Genomic DNA, 16465 nt, shown 5'->3' on the forward strand with positions numbered 1-16465 from the left:
GCATTCAAAGGAGGATTCCGACCAAGCCAGAAGTATTCAAGCTATGAACAAAACTGTTTTGAAATTTTGATCCATCCTAGAACTACTGAGAATTGGAAGCACGTTAAAATCAGTTCATACTTGAAAGATATGGATATTTCAACTCAGTGGATCTGTCCTAGTTCCAGTTTCACGTCTGAGCCAAAGATCGTGTTACAAAGACCAACTCAGCATCAATTTCGACACGAAATCAACAGGAGGATGTCAATGGATCTCTTATGTTTCCAACAAGCTCAAGAACACAAGATTTGGCCAAAAAACCACAGAGTTACGTCCCATTTTCCAAAGGAGGTGAATCTAGTTCTTAACTTGATGAGTTTTAGGTCCAGTTGGTTTAAGAAATTCCAAAATTATGTTTGGCAACCAGGAGTTTGTTTCAACTAATCCCAAGATGAAGAAATGATACAACCTATGTTGTTTCTCATCAGAAAGTTAGATCAAGGAGTCAAAGAGATAAAACATCAAAGAACTACTTAATGGGCTAATTCAAGAGCTTATGGCCAAAGGGAGAATGGGAAAATGATATTGGGGATGATGTTTATCAATTCCAGCCCAGTTTGAGCCTAATTCAAGTCCAAGAAAGCCTAAAATAATCATTTTATTTTGTGGTCAAAGAGAAGTGACGAAAATTGGAGTTCAACTCACCTTGGGAAGGACACCTTGGAAATGCAAACTTCAAGAGTTGAATATTCATTCAACTATCTATCTTTATTGTTCTTTTTAGTTTCAAGAATAATATTTGGCTTTGTTACCAAGTTTTCTTATCCTATATAAACTCATGTAAGAGCAAAGAACTAATCAATCCAATTTTTTTATAAAACCTTTTCTTTTCTTTGAGAGTGATTCTCTTCTGTTCTTTGTGAACAAATCCGATTGCTTGGTGTGATTCCAACAATCAAAACCGACTACTTGGTGTGATTCCAATAGTCAAAACCCCGATCTCCTTGGTGCGAGGCTGAGAGATCCGATCTTTTTGGTGCGAGGCTGAAAGATCAAACCGGTATATCAAGAGTCTTTCCGCAACTCTTGTGCGACCATTCATTCCACCATCCTTATTCTTGAGGCTTCATTGTCTTTACAGTCAAGGTGTATCTATTTACCAACTCGAAGGTGCCGATTCCTTGGGAGGATCATATCAAGTGGTATCAGTGCCTCAAGAATCATATCACTCCTTGTCATGTTTCCTCTATCAACAACACTACAAATGGTCTGATATCGGATTTAATCCAAAATAACGGACAAACCTCTGAATGGAACTTGCAAGCTATTGAAGAAACTATCATGTTGGATGACATAGAGGGCCTCACCAAACTCTACATCCCCATCTCACACCAAGAAAATAAATTAATTTGGCATTATAACAGATCAGGTGAGTATACTGTTCGCTCTGGATACTGGTGGGCCACTCATGACCCCTTGGCTAATGCTCCTGCTCCATTTGTACCACACGGTTCCATAGAACTAAAAAATAAGATTTGGAAGTTGAAGATCCTACATAAAATTAAACACTTTCTTTGGAATGTTCTATCCCGGTCGGTGGGAACAACAACAAGACTCGCTACTCGTGGTGTAGCTATTGAGAAAATTTGTCAACGATGTAAGGGATCAGACGAGACAATTAATCACACTCACTTCACCTGCCCTTCATCCCAATTAGTTTGGACTACAGTAAATATTCCTTTTCCCTCTGCCTTTCATATAATTGAAACGGAAACTAACATCTCACTTTTGTTAGAGGTGTACAATGATAATTTGTGTTCACAGGAACTGAACCTATTACCCTTCTCGCTTATATGGAGTATTTGGAAATCGCGTAACAACTTTGTTTTTAACAATGCTATTAAAGATCCTCAACAAATCTGCAACCAAGCCAAATGAGATGTTTGGGAATGGATCAACACCACAAGTGATAACACAAGAGTCCTCTCTACATCATCACAAACATTTCAACACAAATGGAAACGCCCTCAGTATCCTTCTGTAAAATGCAACTTTGATGCTAGTTTCTCTACTGTTTCACATAAATCTGTTGGAGGTTGGGTTATTCGAGATTCTTTTGGTCTTGAATCAGCATGAGTTGCACAGTCACCTTTGGAAGCGGAAGCGGAAGCTTTATTATTCGCAATGCAACAAACATTACACCAAGGTTTTGATAATGTATGCTTTGAGGGTGACTGTAAAGTTTTGATCGACGCTGTCAATAGTTGATCGACGCTATCAATAGTTCATTGATGGACATCTCCATCTATAGCCTACTCAGATATTCTAGACATTTCAGATGAGTTTCCTTTACATAATCACATCGTTCAACTAATGAAGTTGTACATTTATTGGCAAAATTCGGATGCATAAATAATGATTTCTATTCTGTTTGTATCAATCCACCTAGTTGGAACTTTTGTATGTTGACAGATTTTATAATTAATAAAACTAATTTTGCTGAAAAAAAAAAAATCAGAGTGTTTATTCAGTTGCTATAAAAAAACAAAAAAAAAAACGTTAGAGCTGAGATTTTTAAGTTTTTTGGTCAAAGAAACAAAACAAAAAAAAAGACAAAGAACTCAAATCCTCTGATCTTATCTGAAGTTACAACAATGGCGGAGACAGCGAACACAGATCTAGAAGGAATCGATGGAGTTCGTATGACATGGAACGTCTGGCCACGTTCCAAAGCCGAAGCAAGCAAATGCGTGATCCCACTCGCCGCTTCCATTTCTCCGATCCGGCGACATTCCGATATCCCTACCCTTCCTTACGCTCCTCTCCGTTGCCGAACCTGCTCCGCAGCGTTAAACGCATACGCGCAAGTCGATTTCACCGCTAAGCTCTGGATCTGTCCCTTTTGCTTCCAGCGTAATCAGTTCCCGCCTCATTACCATGTGATCTCTGAGACTAATCTTCCTGGTGAGCTTTATCCTCAGTATACTACTGTTGAATACACGCTTCCTCCTCCGCATGATCATAGGAATGGGGAGGTTCCGTCTCAGGCGGTGTTTGTGTTTGTTCTTGATACTTGTATGATTGAAGAGGAATTGGATTTTGCTAAATCTGCGGTTAAGCAGGCGATTGGATTGCTTCCTGAGAAGGCTTTGGTTGGGTTTGTGTCGTTTGGTACTCAGGCTCATGTACATGAATTGGGATTCTCTGAGATGTCTAAAGTTTATGTTTTTAAAGGAGTAAAGAGATTTCGAAAGATCAGGTTTTGGATCAGTTGGGACTTGGAGCTTCTTCAAGGAGAGGAGGTCCTGTTTCTGGATATCATCCTAAAGGAGCTCAAAATGGTTCTGGTTTGAATAGATTCTTGTTGCCTGCCTCGGATTGTGAATTCACTCTCAACTCTGTAAGTAAAATTTGTTTTTTTTGAAGTTATTTATCATTTAGCTAGTGTTGATTGTCAAGTTGGAACTTTTTCATCTGATTGTGTGGATGATGTTTTGTATGCAGCTTTTGGATGAGCTACAAAGTGATCAGTGTCCGGTTCAGCCAGGTCATCGTTCCCAACGATGCACAGGTGTGGCATTGAGTGTAGCTGCAGGATTGCTTGGAGCTTGCTTGCCTGGAACTGGGGCTAGAATTGTTGCTTTGATCGGAGGTCCATGTACAGGAGGCCCTGGAACGGTTAGTGCCTGTTGATGATTGTTGGCACTGTGAGCATGTGTATGAAGCATGTTTGTGAGTCTCGGTAAAATTCTTCTTTCTAATCTCTTTTGTACAGATTGTCTCAAAAGATTTGTCGGATCCTGTGCGTTCTCAATTCTCACAAAGATGTAGATAAAGATGCCGCTCCTTACTATAAGAAGGCTGTCAAGTTTTATGATAGCATCGCGAAACAACTAGTCACTCAGGGTCATGTGCTAGACCTTTTTGCTTCTGCATTTGATCAGGTATTACTTTGACATGATAATAAATCATTGGTGCACAAGGCTCTGAATTAGTTCTTCAAGTTTCATTTTGCAGTTTGTATTAGTTGCTTTTGCAATACTGTTTTGTATTTTTTGTAGCTGGAAATCTAGAAAATGAGATGCATCTTTTATTCTTGGGTCTTGATAATGCAATAAGTTTTACTTAACTGTTTGTCAAACTTAACATGGTCAATATATATAAAAAAAATGTGAATCCTCTCACTTGTCCTCAGTTTTGTTAACTAGCCTGTGATATCAATTTAACTAATCCTCTCAATTTCTTGTTTTTGATGATGTTTTTCTCTACTGTGTTTCTTCCAATAGTTTCTATCTTTAGTCAACATAAGGCATTGCTTGTTGTATATTGTCATGCTCTCATTTCTGATAACTATAATTGGATATCTAATTATAATTGTTTCTGCTGTTGCATTTTGGATATAGTTAGGTTGGGGTTGCTGAGATGAATGTTGCAGTTGAAAGAACTGGTGGCCTTGTTGTTCTGTCTGAAAGTTTTGGCCATTCCGTATTCAAAGATTCCTTCAAGCGGGCATTTGAAGATGGCGATCAGGCTCTTGGCCTCTGCTTTAAGTAAGTTTCTACTTTGCTGATGCATCACTCTCTTTGATCTATTATTACATGATAGAGAAAATTTTGGCAATGCAATAACCTTTCTAGTTTATTGAGTATCATACGCTTCAAGCATATGTGTAAGAAATAAAACTATGTGCGTACTTCAATATAAACTGACCTTAAATCGTTTATATCTAGTGGGATGCTTGAGATCTGTTGTTCACAGGACATCAAAATTCAAGGGGCTATTGGGCCATGCTCATCATTAGAGAAGGTTAAACATGGAGTCCTTGAATAAACCCTTCTTTCAAAAATGCATTGATAGTAATTTGTGAGATGAACAAAGCTATCTCTTCTCAACTAAATTGAAATTTTCTTTTATTTGAATCCTTTCAGAAAGGTACCAGTGTTGCTGACACGGTTATTGGAGAGGGGAATACTTCTGCTTGGAGGTTGTGTGGCCTTGATAAAAGTACGTGTTTGACAGTATTTTTTGACATATCTTCAAGCGGGTCAAATTCTCCAGGACCTGCGAATCCACAGTTTTATTTGCAGTTTCTCACAAGGTACTTTGGGCAGTGTTTTAGTCTTGTATTTATCTGTTTTCTTATTTTCTTATTTTTGTTTTTAAGTCCGTGCCTTTCTGCATTACATTGTGGGCTTCATTGTCGAAAGTATCATGTTGTTTACTTGATTGCAGTTACCAAAACCCTGAAGGCCAAACATTGCTCCGGGTTACTACTGTATGCAGACAGTGGAAAGACAGTGCTGTGAGTTCAGAGGTTTGTCCTGTTTTTGCTTTATTCATAAATTTATGACTTTAGTTTCAATTGATAAGCAATTTGAAAATTTTCTTTAACATGACCTATTCTCTGAATCCGTAGTAAAGGGTAGGCCAACTCTTTGGGTTTTGCTCCATTTAATTGAACTTTACTGTACTCTTAGTATCACTGTTAGGACTAGAACATGTTTTGCATCTCACTCTTTCTTTGACTACAATTTTCAAATTAGTGCTATATAATCTACTACCACAGATTTGCATCAATTATACTGTTACAGTTACTACTGATAGGCAGTAAGTCTTAGCTCTTGCATTCTTGTCAGTACAGTACTATTAGTCGTATATTTTGGCATTCCTTGTGTGCCTAATCAGAAACAATCCATCACTAATGTATCATCAAAGCTAATTTAAATGGAATAATAAGCAAAGCTTCTGACAAACATTTTGATACACATACCAGCCTATCCATTTTCATTGTTTTTTTTAAGTTTCCATGAGATGAATTTTAGACATGTGCCCATGGTGTAGGATTAGGCAAATAACTATAAAAAACTGCAATGCAGGATTTCTTATAGCCTAAAAGCTTCTAGTGAGCTAACATTCTATTTTACCTATTGTTATGTATTTTTCAGGAACTTGTGCATGGGTTTGCTCAAGAAACTGCTGCTGTGGTAATGGCTAGATTAGCTTCTTTGAAAATGGAGTCAGAGGTACGTCACAGTAGACAGCGTCAGTTTGGTAGTTGCTTTGTTTTATTTTTGTGCTGGCGTAACCTCTTAATGCTGGCAATGTTTTTAAATATGTGTCTTTCCTTGCGAAAATACTTACCAGGAAACCTAGGAGGTCAAATGTTCATCTATTTATACGAAAGACATTCAAAATTTATTGTTGACACAGCTGTATAATATATAGTAATCTGAACTAGGAGGATCCAAATGAATCCTTGGAAAATACTGCAGGGACTAGTTATCTAAGGCGCGCCTATCAGCAAGTCATGTTTGTTTATACAATTCATCATTTTTTTTTTCGCAGGAGGGATTTGATGCTACTCGGTGGTTAGATCGGAATCTGATTCGTCTTTGTTCAAAGTTTGGAGACTATAGAAAGGATGATCCAACCTCCTTCACGCTGAATCCATATTTTTCGTTATTTCCTCAGTTTATATTTAATCTGCGGCGATCGCAGTTTGTTCAGGTACCACTGCTTTTACATGTCATGGTTTGTGCTCATCATATCATTAACTTAGTGTCATGTTTTCTTTTGCGGGGTTATGATGATGGCAGGTGTTTAACAATAGCCCTGATGAAACCGCATACTTCTGCATGTTGTTAAACCGGGAGAATATTTCGAATGCAACTGTCATGATCCAACCGTCGTTGACAATGTATTCATTCCATTCACCACCTCAACCAGCTTTGCTAGATGTGGCTTCCATTGCAGCCGATCGAATTCATTTATTAGATGCATATTTTAGTGTCGTTGTCTTCCATGGAATGACTGTAGCACAATGGCGAAACATGGGTTATCATCATCAGTCTGAACACCAGGTACTACTAACTAGCTGTGACAAATAGATTTTTTCATGATGCAGAACCATCTCATTGTGGTTGAATAACTAATCTTCCAGTGACTGACTAGCTATTACGATTTTTGTGAGATAGGCTTTTGCTGAGTTATTGCAAGCTCCACAAGAGGATTCCCAGATGATAGTCCGGGAGCATTTCCCTGTCCCAAGATTAGTTGTCTGTGATCAGCACGGCTCGCAAGTCATTTATCTTTATCTATATGTCTTCATGTAATTGTCAGCTTCAATTTTGGTTTTTGCATCTCACTAGATTTGAATGGGAAAATGCAGGCGAGGTTTCTATTAGCTAAGCTGAATCCATCAGCGACATACAACAACGCAAACGAGATGTCAACAGGGTCAGATGTGATATTCACAGACGACGTGAGCCTTCAAGTCTTCTTTGTACATCTTCAGAAGCTCGCCGTGCAATCTTGAGTAGTCATTGTTTTTTTTGTTTTTTTTTTTTTTTGTTGAACAAAGTCTTTTTTTGTTTGTTTTCTAAACTCATCAACTAACATTGAAAACTTTTAATTTTGTCTTTATTAAAAAATTGTCTTGTAATATTATGTTTTTGTTCAAGAACTTTGGTATTAAGTTTTGTACCATGCATATCTTAATCCTAATCAAATTGCGAACCTCGTATAGGTTGGATTACAGGACATGTTGTTTATTATGATACAGTTGCGCGCGCTGGACTTCGCTTAGGATTGAGCTGTTATGAGTCATATTGGAAATATAGCGCGTTATAGTTTGCAATTGCATGAACCAAATGATGATCACGTATAATGTTGTGAGTTGTGAGTCTGTCACAAAACCAAACTCTATTGCCAGCTGTTAGTTTCTGTAGACAGACATTGTCAAACGCGAAATATTCACAATCATAATTGCGAGACTTTGTCATCCTTAATTCCTTGAATTATGAAGAGAAAGAAAACACAACATCGTTTGCACAAGTTAATATTAAATTACTCACTAATCTACTGCAATTGAAGCTAATACAACGTTTCTCATTACAAACCAGATGGCAGGTATATACCATCCCCGACAGCAGCACGAGCACCCCCTCCTCCATGTATATAATGTTGGATTTTGCCGCTGCCTTTGTGATTGATTATACAACTTATCACTCAAATCAACTACAAGATTGCAAAATATCAAAAAAGATAAGTGAAACTATGATAAGTTGATAACAAATCCGGCAGAAACCTTTGGCATACATTTTTGATGGTTTCATTATATACATAAGAAGAAATTAAATTTCATTAACTAACCAAAATACAAAATACGCGTGAGTTTTTATCCTTGTGTATTATTACTTGGATTTTTGTTTACAAATGGTGTAAAAACAACATAAATTTAAATTAAACAGTGGACGCAGTGCCGTGCCAGCCTTTCTATGGGCTTAAGGCAAGTCTTAAAGTGTAATGATTTTTTAAATGATAATTAACATATAATTATATAGATATATATATATATATAATAATAATAATAAAGAAGAAAATAAGAAAGAGGTCTAAAACAACAATTATATGTCTGAAAGATCTTAATTTTTGTGTTTTTTTTTCTTAAAAATCATATTCATATATATAGAATCATTTTCTGAACTTTTTTTACAGATTCAGAAAACATAAATATTAACCAATATTCATATAACAGGAAAACTAAACAAGAATCAGTCTTTATATATGTTATAAAAAAAATTCAAAATCTAGCAAGTTAAACATCAACTTTTACACCACTATAAACATGAAAAATAAAATATAATATACAAATACAAAAAGACTTCGTATAAACACATTTGAGAAAACAAAAATATTTAGGATTCTTAGAGCTTAAATAAATAAATATAAGGAAAGAAAAAATTTTTGTTGACATAAGAATTTGGTTTTGAACTCAAGTGGAAAACATAAATAAAATATTTTTGAAACATTAGACCAAATTTTTATACTGTATATTATATAGGGGCTGAGGCTGATGGCATTTTTGTTACACTGTATGCACGGCTATGAGTGGACGTACCATCACATTTGATACACCATCATTGATGCACCTTATTCAAGTGGAAGCTACTGAAAGTTGAATTTATATCCTATTATATTAATTAGGAAGTACAAATATAAAACTAACCTTAAAATGTGTAAAAAATTACATTCAATTGTCATTAGAAAAACTTAATTAAGATTAAATAATTAATTAAATAATTTTTTTAATTAAAAAAACGAAAATAGGGGAAACATCAAATAAAATAAATTGTAGAAAACTAAAAAAAAAATCTGTTAGAATCAAAACTAATTTCCACTGTTATATCTTTTTACTTACTTCACAACTATAGCAAAGATTTCACAACGGTTTAAATAATTTTATTCATTACATGCAAAAGTTTTATTGACAGGCTTTCAATAAACATTTTTAAAATACAAAAATTATTATATAAGCAAAAAAAAATTAATCACAAACCATTATAAATAATAACAAAATAAATTATTACAAAATTTCATCAAAAAAAAGTTCAGCCCGCGGTTTTCTGCGGGATAGTACATATTGACAGAATAATTAGGTAGAAGTGTTCGTGATAATGGAGAAATTCATTTTGTATGTGGAACGGGATGGAGTATATATATATATATATATATATATATATTTGGACAAACGGATGAATTAAATACATATACATATATATATATATTCATATTCAACTTATGTTTTGCTCATATTTTTCTTATATTTTTCTTATTTTTTGCTACTTTTCATTATTTAAATAACTATAACATTAGAAGTGTAGTCACATTAAATTAGTTCAATAACTATAATATAAATGTACTGAATTAATAAAATATTACGTTCATTTTAACTGTCATTTTATGACTTAAGTTTGATTTCATAATCGTTATTTCAGATTTTTTTAATACATGTTTGAAAAAAATTCATATTCTATCCCAAATGCTTTTATGTTTTGACCAATTAAAAAAAGTAGGTAATATATTGAAAATGGTAAAATATAAATTTTTTTTTCTTGATTTGTGTGAAAAAAAAACTTAAAAAGCAAGTAATTTTAAACGGAGAAAATATTATTTAATTTAATTGAAAAATGAAATTTAAAAAGAACAAAAAGTTTAGTTTTGATTTTGGCTCTAATTCACAATACAATAACGTAACAGCCTAAGTTTAGTTTTGTAATATGTCACATGATGGTAAAGTTAAACTTCTAACAACCTTACTATGGCATCACCTTCCATACTTATCAAGCACATGACTGCAACATACATATATGTTTATATATATACATCTTCCCTTAATTATTTAGTTGTACTCATAAGAATTAATCAAATTTCATCTATAAACCAAAATTAAAAATACAAAATAAGTCTGGATTCTACCCTAGTGTACTCAGATAAAATTTTGTCATCTATTCTTTTTTATAGTATACAATAACATGGATTAATTAAATAGTTAACCATTACATTTGATACACCATTTAATAGATTAATTGATGCTCCACATTTAAGTGCCATCTTTGTAAGTTGTATTTGCAGGTAAAAGAGAAAGATATATTAATTAGGAAGAAGTGTACCTAATAATAATGGAATGTTCATTTTGCTTATATAGTATTACTATAAGTCTATAACAAACTTTTTGTTTTTCCAAAATTTTCAGTGTGACGTAATCGAATGTTTCATCCATGTCACACGTACTACTGCACACCGTCTTGGTTCACAAACTTAATAAATATCGGTATTATAAAATGTTTCGTCGGTTAACCAAATGACGCTAAAACCCGTCCCATTTTAATATTTTGCGTTTAAGGAATGACTTAAAAAAACCGACGTCTCCAAGCATGTTTCTTGTAGTGATTACTTAAATAATTATATAGAGATTATTACATAAGATTTCCATTATGTAAAATAATTAATCAAAATTTTGAAATAATCTTATCATAAATTAGAAATTAATAAATACAAATATCTTCTTAACTTTTTGTCAAAGTAGTCGGATATCAAAAAGTAAATAACATACATGATATACAAAGTAAAAACTAATGGAAATAGTACATTAGCAAAGAGACTTGTTTTTCATTGTATACCAACTTAAATAATCAAAAGAAAAATAATGATCAAAAGTTAGAAAAAACCAAGAAAAACATAAGCAAAATATAAGTTAAAGTTGACAAAATTCAAAATTAAAGATCTAAAATTGAAATGTAACAAAATAAGCAATTAGTAATTACCAACTACATAATAAGAATGTCACAATATGTGAAGATAAAAAATTAACTTACTTTGTGTTTGAAAGGATTTTATTTTATTGACTTTAAATGAGACGATTGACACGAAAAGTCTTGTAAGGGGAAAATATTCCTTTATATGTAAAATCAAATAGATTGAAATTTATTTATAAAACATTCTACCTATTTAAGGCATGTAAGGTAATAAAATGAGAAAACTTTACATGTTTATTTGTCTTTTCTTTAGTTTTTTTTTAGTTTTATTACTTATCTCATGACTTCCAATCACTTTCACTATTCCATCTATACTAGTATTTTTGCAGCACTTTTTGCTCAAAAATATGTTTATGGAAACATTTACCATTGAATGCCATTTAATGTTTATGTTTATATCCAAACAAGTTAACTCTCTCTACTATCCTTATAACCAAACATAATTAAAAATATTTTAAATATCCATATATATAATGTTCTATAACTAATACAAATATTTAGAAGATTTATTGCATATTAAAAAAAAATATTTTCTCCTATAATCTCTTTTTGATTTTAAAATTTAAATGTAGTGAATCATCATATAATACATAAAGTTAATAAAAATGTGTATTTTTCCTGCATATATTGCGATTTGAATTTTTTTAAACGAACATATATTACTCAATTAATATAAAAAGTGTGTGTTTAACATACATATATAGTAAATTTACCGTATATAGTAAATTATAGAATTTTAAAAAGTTCATAATTTATAATTAATATATCTAAACTTAATAAAAGTTTAAAATTATGAATATAAACATATTAAATTTTCAAAGTAACACAAACGAGTTATATTACATGACGGATTATATGACATTATATGATTGAATTGATAATACTAAAAAATAAAAAATTAAACATAATTAATATGATTCTCAATACGAGTTAAATCCTTATTTTACTATTTTAACAACACCAATATAAAATATGTCAAATCAAATTGATTTAATTAAGACTGAATTAAACAAAATTTGTTGTGTGGTATACCACAAATTATAAAATTATATAACTAAAATTAACAAAATAGTACATTAGCAAAATTTGTATTAAAATAGTACATAAAAAAAAGTCAAAAAAAAAATTTGCCCTGCGGTGTACCGCAGGTCATAATCTAGTTCATATAAGTAATAACTAAGAAAACAAGATATGAGACTCACAGTTATTCGTTCTTGGAAGATCCTCAAATCTAATTCTGATAAAATTATAATCTAATCCTCAAATCTAAACAAGATATCAGTTATATATTTTAAAAATCTTAAAATTTTAAAATTTACTATATATGGTAAGTTTACTATATATGTATGAATACACACTTTTTATATTAATTGAGTAATATAAATCCGTTTTAAAAAATTCAAATCACAATATATGCAGAAAATATATTTTTTATTCACTTTATGTACTATATGATGATTCACAACAATTAAATTAAATTCAAACAAAGATGATAGGAGAGTAAAAAATTTAAATCTGGAATAAATCTTCTAAATATCTATATTAATTGTACAAATATTATATATATGGATATATAAAATGTTTTAATGGTGTTTGGTTATAAGGATCGTAGAGAGAATTAAATAATGTTGTTTGGATATGGGTTTAAATAATTATTGGCATTCAATTCAATGGTAATAGTTTCCAAAACAGATTTAATTCTCAAAAAACTCTAAAAAATACTAGTATAGATCATACTTTATTTGAGTGTCCTCATACTTTATTTGAGTGTCCTCATACTTTATTCACGACAGGTTAGGGAGAGGGTTTTTAATGGATCAGACAAGGATAAGTTCCCTTTTGGATCGATCTATTCAAACTTAGATTTTATATATGGTAAAGGGTCAGACCCTATGGCTTTTGGAACTACTCACAGTTCGATACCGTGGTTGCTCTGGTTCTTATGAAAAGATAGGAATAAAAAAGTTTTCCAAGGGTTACAGTCAGAGCCAATAGATATCATTAATCAGGCTTTACGTGAACAATTGTGGTGGGCGGAAACCCAAATAGCTGCAAGGGTTGGTTCCGTTTCGACGGAATCCTTGCATACTCCGGAGATGATAATTCATTGTCAAGTTGATGGCTCATGGAAAGCTACGGAACCAAATTCAGGTTTATGATGGTGGTGTGGAGATGGTGAAAATCAGACTTTAGTTATGGGTGCCAGATGTCAACATCGCAGTGCATCCCCACTTCATTCAGAGCTAGAAGCATTACTATGGGCGATGGAGTGTATTCTGTCCAGAGGAATAGATTGTCAGAGGTTCGAGATGGATTTCGCAGAGTTACTAGCGATGATGCAAGATCCGGAAGAGTGGCCGGTTTTCTCAATGCTTCTTGATGAGTTCCAGGTGTTTAGTGCCTCCTTGCCTCCTTTTACCCTTTCCAAGATCCCAAGGACGTCAAATGTGAAGGCTGATTGTTTAGCTCGTTCTTCCAGAAAGCTAGTGTCTGAAACGATTTTTGTAAACTCTTATCCTCCAGTTTGGACAACCAGTCTAGGAGTTTTATTTTAATTAATGTTAGGTTGAAAAAAAAAAAAATACTAGTATAGATTTTTTTTCTTGTAATATTATGTTTTTGTTCAAGGACTTTGGTGAGGAATTCGGAACTGATCTTGATACAAACAAATTGTTAATGGAAAAGCAGGAACGTGAACTAGATACCGAGAAAAGTTGTGCAAAAGAGTTAAAGGAAGCCATGCACAGATTATTATACGCATTTTACAATTTATACATAGTCTTAATCCTTCTGTCATCTAGAAGATGTCTTTTTTTTAAGAGTGTTTGTAAGAGATAAAAATATGTTTTGCTCACTCAGATAACAAGAAAATTATGGATCTAGTGTTAACGTTTATGCATGTAGTTGATGTGAAGCTGCTTGAAAAAAGGCTAAGAGTAATATAAAAAAATTTCGACATAAACAAGAAGTAATATTTATCATGAAAGCCAAAGACTTATAAAACATATTACGAATAAATACTTGAGACGTGCATAGAGAATATTTGCAAACACAACATTGTACTAGCTAGCCTGACTGGTTTTGCCATCGTTTAACCTTGCCTTCAATGTGAACCTTGTTTTAAGGATTTTGTTTTTGTGGACATCTATACACTCTCAATTTTTGAAAGACTTCCATTTGGATTTCTTGGAGATCACTTGTAGAATGACGTGATTTTGCTTCTTCATCACTTGAACCATTGTGGGTCTTATATTGGCTATTGAGCTCTATATTTATGCAGTTTTCTGCCAACTTCGCAACCGTTTTAATGCTCTTCATTGTTTCTTTGTTGTTTGTAACAATGCTTTCGTCTAGTTCCTCCCAGAACTTCCCATTTCTTAACTTCAGGCGTAACCACATCGCCAAATTTGATACCTCTTCTCCGAAAGTTTTATCAACAAATTTTTCTCTCCCTGATCACTCCAAATGCATAAAAGTCCACTTAGTGTTTATTTTTCAAATTACTATAAACACACAGATTCAACATGGATGTATATACCTGCAACAAAGAGACTTCTTAGACTTTTTCTCCTTGAAATAAGTTACACAATAATAATAAAAAAATTATTGATTATTTAAAGGTAAGCAAAAACTATGAAAAATATAAGAAAAAACTGAGTAAAACATAAGTTAAATATATGACTAAATACAAAATTAAAGATCTAAAACTTGTGATATTAAAAAAAAAAAGTTAACATTCAGTAATTACTAACCACACAATGTAGTTGCCGGCAAGAACAACATCAGCTCCAAACAACTGAACAAGTCAAAGACCTCAGTAATTTTCTCTAAACAGTTAATTTTTCTTAACTATTTTCACAATATCCGAAAAGATAGGCCAAAATCTTGTGCCTCAAACCGGTAAGCACATCGATTTGGTTTTGAATTCATTTATCCTTCTCTCTCATCAATTGTTTTCGAGATTATTCGCTTGATAGCAATCATGTTTCCTTGGGGATGTTCTCCTTTATAAACAATGCTGGAACCTCCTTTTCCTAAGACGTTTTCATTGCTGAAATCGTTAGTGGCTTTTTGAAGAATGTCTATTATGTATGTATGACCACATTCACTTTCATCAATAATATCCTGGCGAATCAAAGGCTATCTCCTCTGTTTCCATAGGTTTCCTACACTTGTACATCCAAATTAATAAACCAATAATGGTTAGGATGAAAATTGTAGCTCCAACTACAATCCCTACAATCATGAAAACCGAAACACCTCCTCTCGACTTATGCTTGGGCAGAGAATTCCCTAGGTTGTACGGAACTCTCGAACTTTGGAACCGCTCCACTTAAGTTGGATACGTTGAGAATCCGTAGAAAGGGAAGTGCAGCCAAGGATGACCGAATTTCTCCTTCGAGGTTGTTTCTTTGGAGATAAACCTCTTCTAAATTGGCTAGAAGTCCTACCGCAGGTGAGATTACGCCACCTAGAGCCAACCCAGAGAGTTTAATGGATATGACTTGATGGTTATCAAAGTTGCATTTAACACTTTTCCTTCACTACAAGAAAAACTGTCTAAAGACACAATTTCTTTTGCACATATGCTCCAAATCTTGTGGCTATATTGCCTATAGCAATGGAAAGACACAAATTTTTTTTGTAGCTATATAGCGTTGTAGCTAATTGAATTTTGTGGCTATTCATTGTTACATTGCCACGACGTAGCCATAACAGAGTTTGTAGCTAATAGCCACGAAATCGCTACAAAACTGTTTGTGTCTATTAATAGCCACAGTTAACCACAAAAGAATTCCTAACCATTAGCCAAGACGTGTTACAAACTGGCGACGGATAAATTTATGGGTAAGTTAGCTATCTATGTTGTCTTCATCTAAGTTTCGACGAAGAGAAGTAGAAACCGACTCATTAGGATCATCATTTTGATATTAAAATGATCCAAGACCGTGGACGCATGGCCATAAAAATACTGCATATTTTTTAAAAATGTAATAGTACCGGATATTATATGCACATTTTGGCAATCGATTAATGTTAATATTGAGTTTAGGAAATTTAGCATTATATATGTCTAAATATATATTTCTGTGCTTATCTTAGTTTAGGAAATTATTTTACTAATGATAGTCTAATAATAATTATTTTCCTAGTGAACTAGTGGTGGGCATTCGGGTATCCGGGTTCGAATTGTATTTCGAGTTTATCGGATTTAGAGAAATAAGATCCATTCATATAATTTTAGATTTCAAGTTAAGTTCGGGTAAACACTCGTCAGGTATGTATAGTTTCGGATTATATCCAAAACTATTTCGAGTTAGGATCGGATTTGATAATTTTTCAACAAGGTTTTAGAGGTTTCTCTTTTTTTATATACATCTTATATAATA

At 32.9% G+C, this 16465-nt stretch overlaps 1 long non-coding RNA gene and 1 pseudogene across 2 annotated transcripts; both read left to right on the forward strand.

Moving 5' to 3' along the window:
- The first annotated feature begins 839 nt into the window (after positions 1-839).
- On the forward strand, positions 840-2493 carry LOC147939758 (uncharacterized). Its single transcript, XR_015564049.1, has 2 exons — positions 840-1707; positions 1804-2493. It is a non-coding gene; the product is annotated as an uncharacterized LOC147939758 (long non-coding RNA).
- Positions 2494-2538: 45 nt separating this feature from the next.
- Positions 2539-7464, forward strand: LOC104706568 (protein transport protein SEC23 E-like; annotated as a pseudogene). Its single transcript, XR_015564048.1, has 12 exons — positions 2539-3379; positions 3484-3657; positions 3755-3923; positions 4387-4529; positions 4710-4785; positions 4908-5077; positions 5212-5293; positions 5925-6002; positions 6325-6486; positions 6576-6839; positions 6954-7034; positions 7148-7464. The product of XR_015564048.1 is annotated as a protein transport protein SEC23 E-like (transcript).
- The last annotated feature ends 9001 nt before the right edge of the window (positions 7465-16465 follow it).

The sequence above is a fragment of the Camelina sativa genome, chromosome 8, assembly GCF_030686135.1.
Source record: "Camelina sativa cultivar CO46 ecotype springtype chromosome 8, ASM3068613v1".
NCBI lineage: Eukaryota > Viridiplantae > Streptophyta > Magnoliopsida > Brassicales > Brassicaceae > Camelina > Camelina sativa.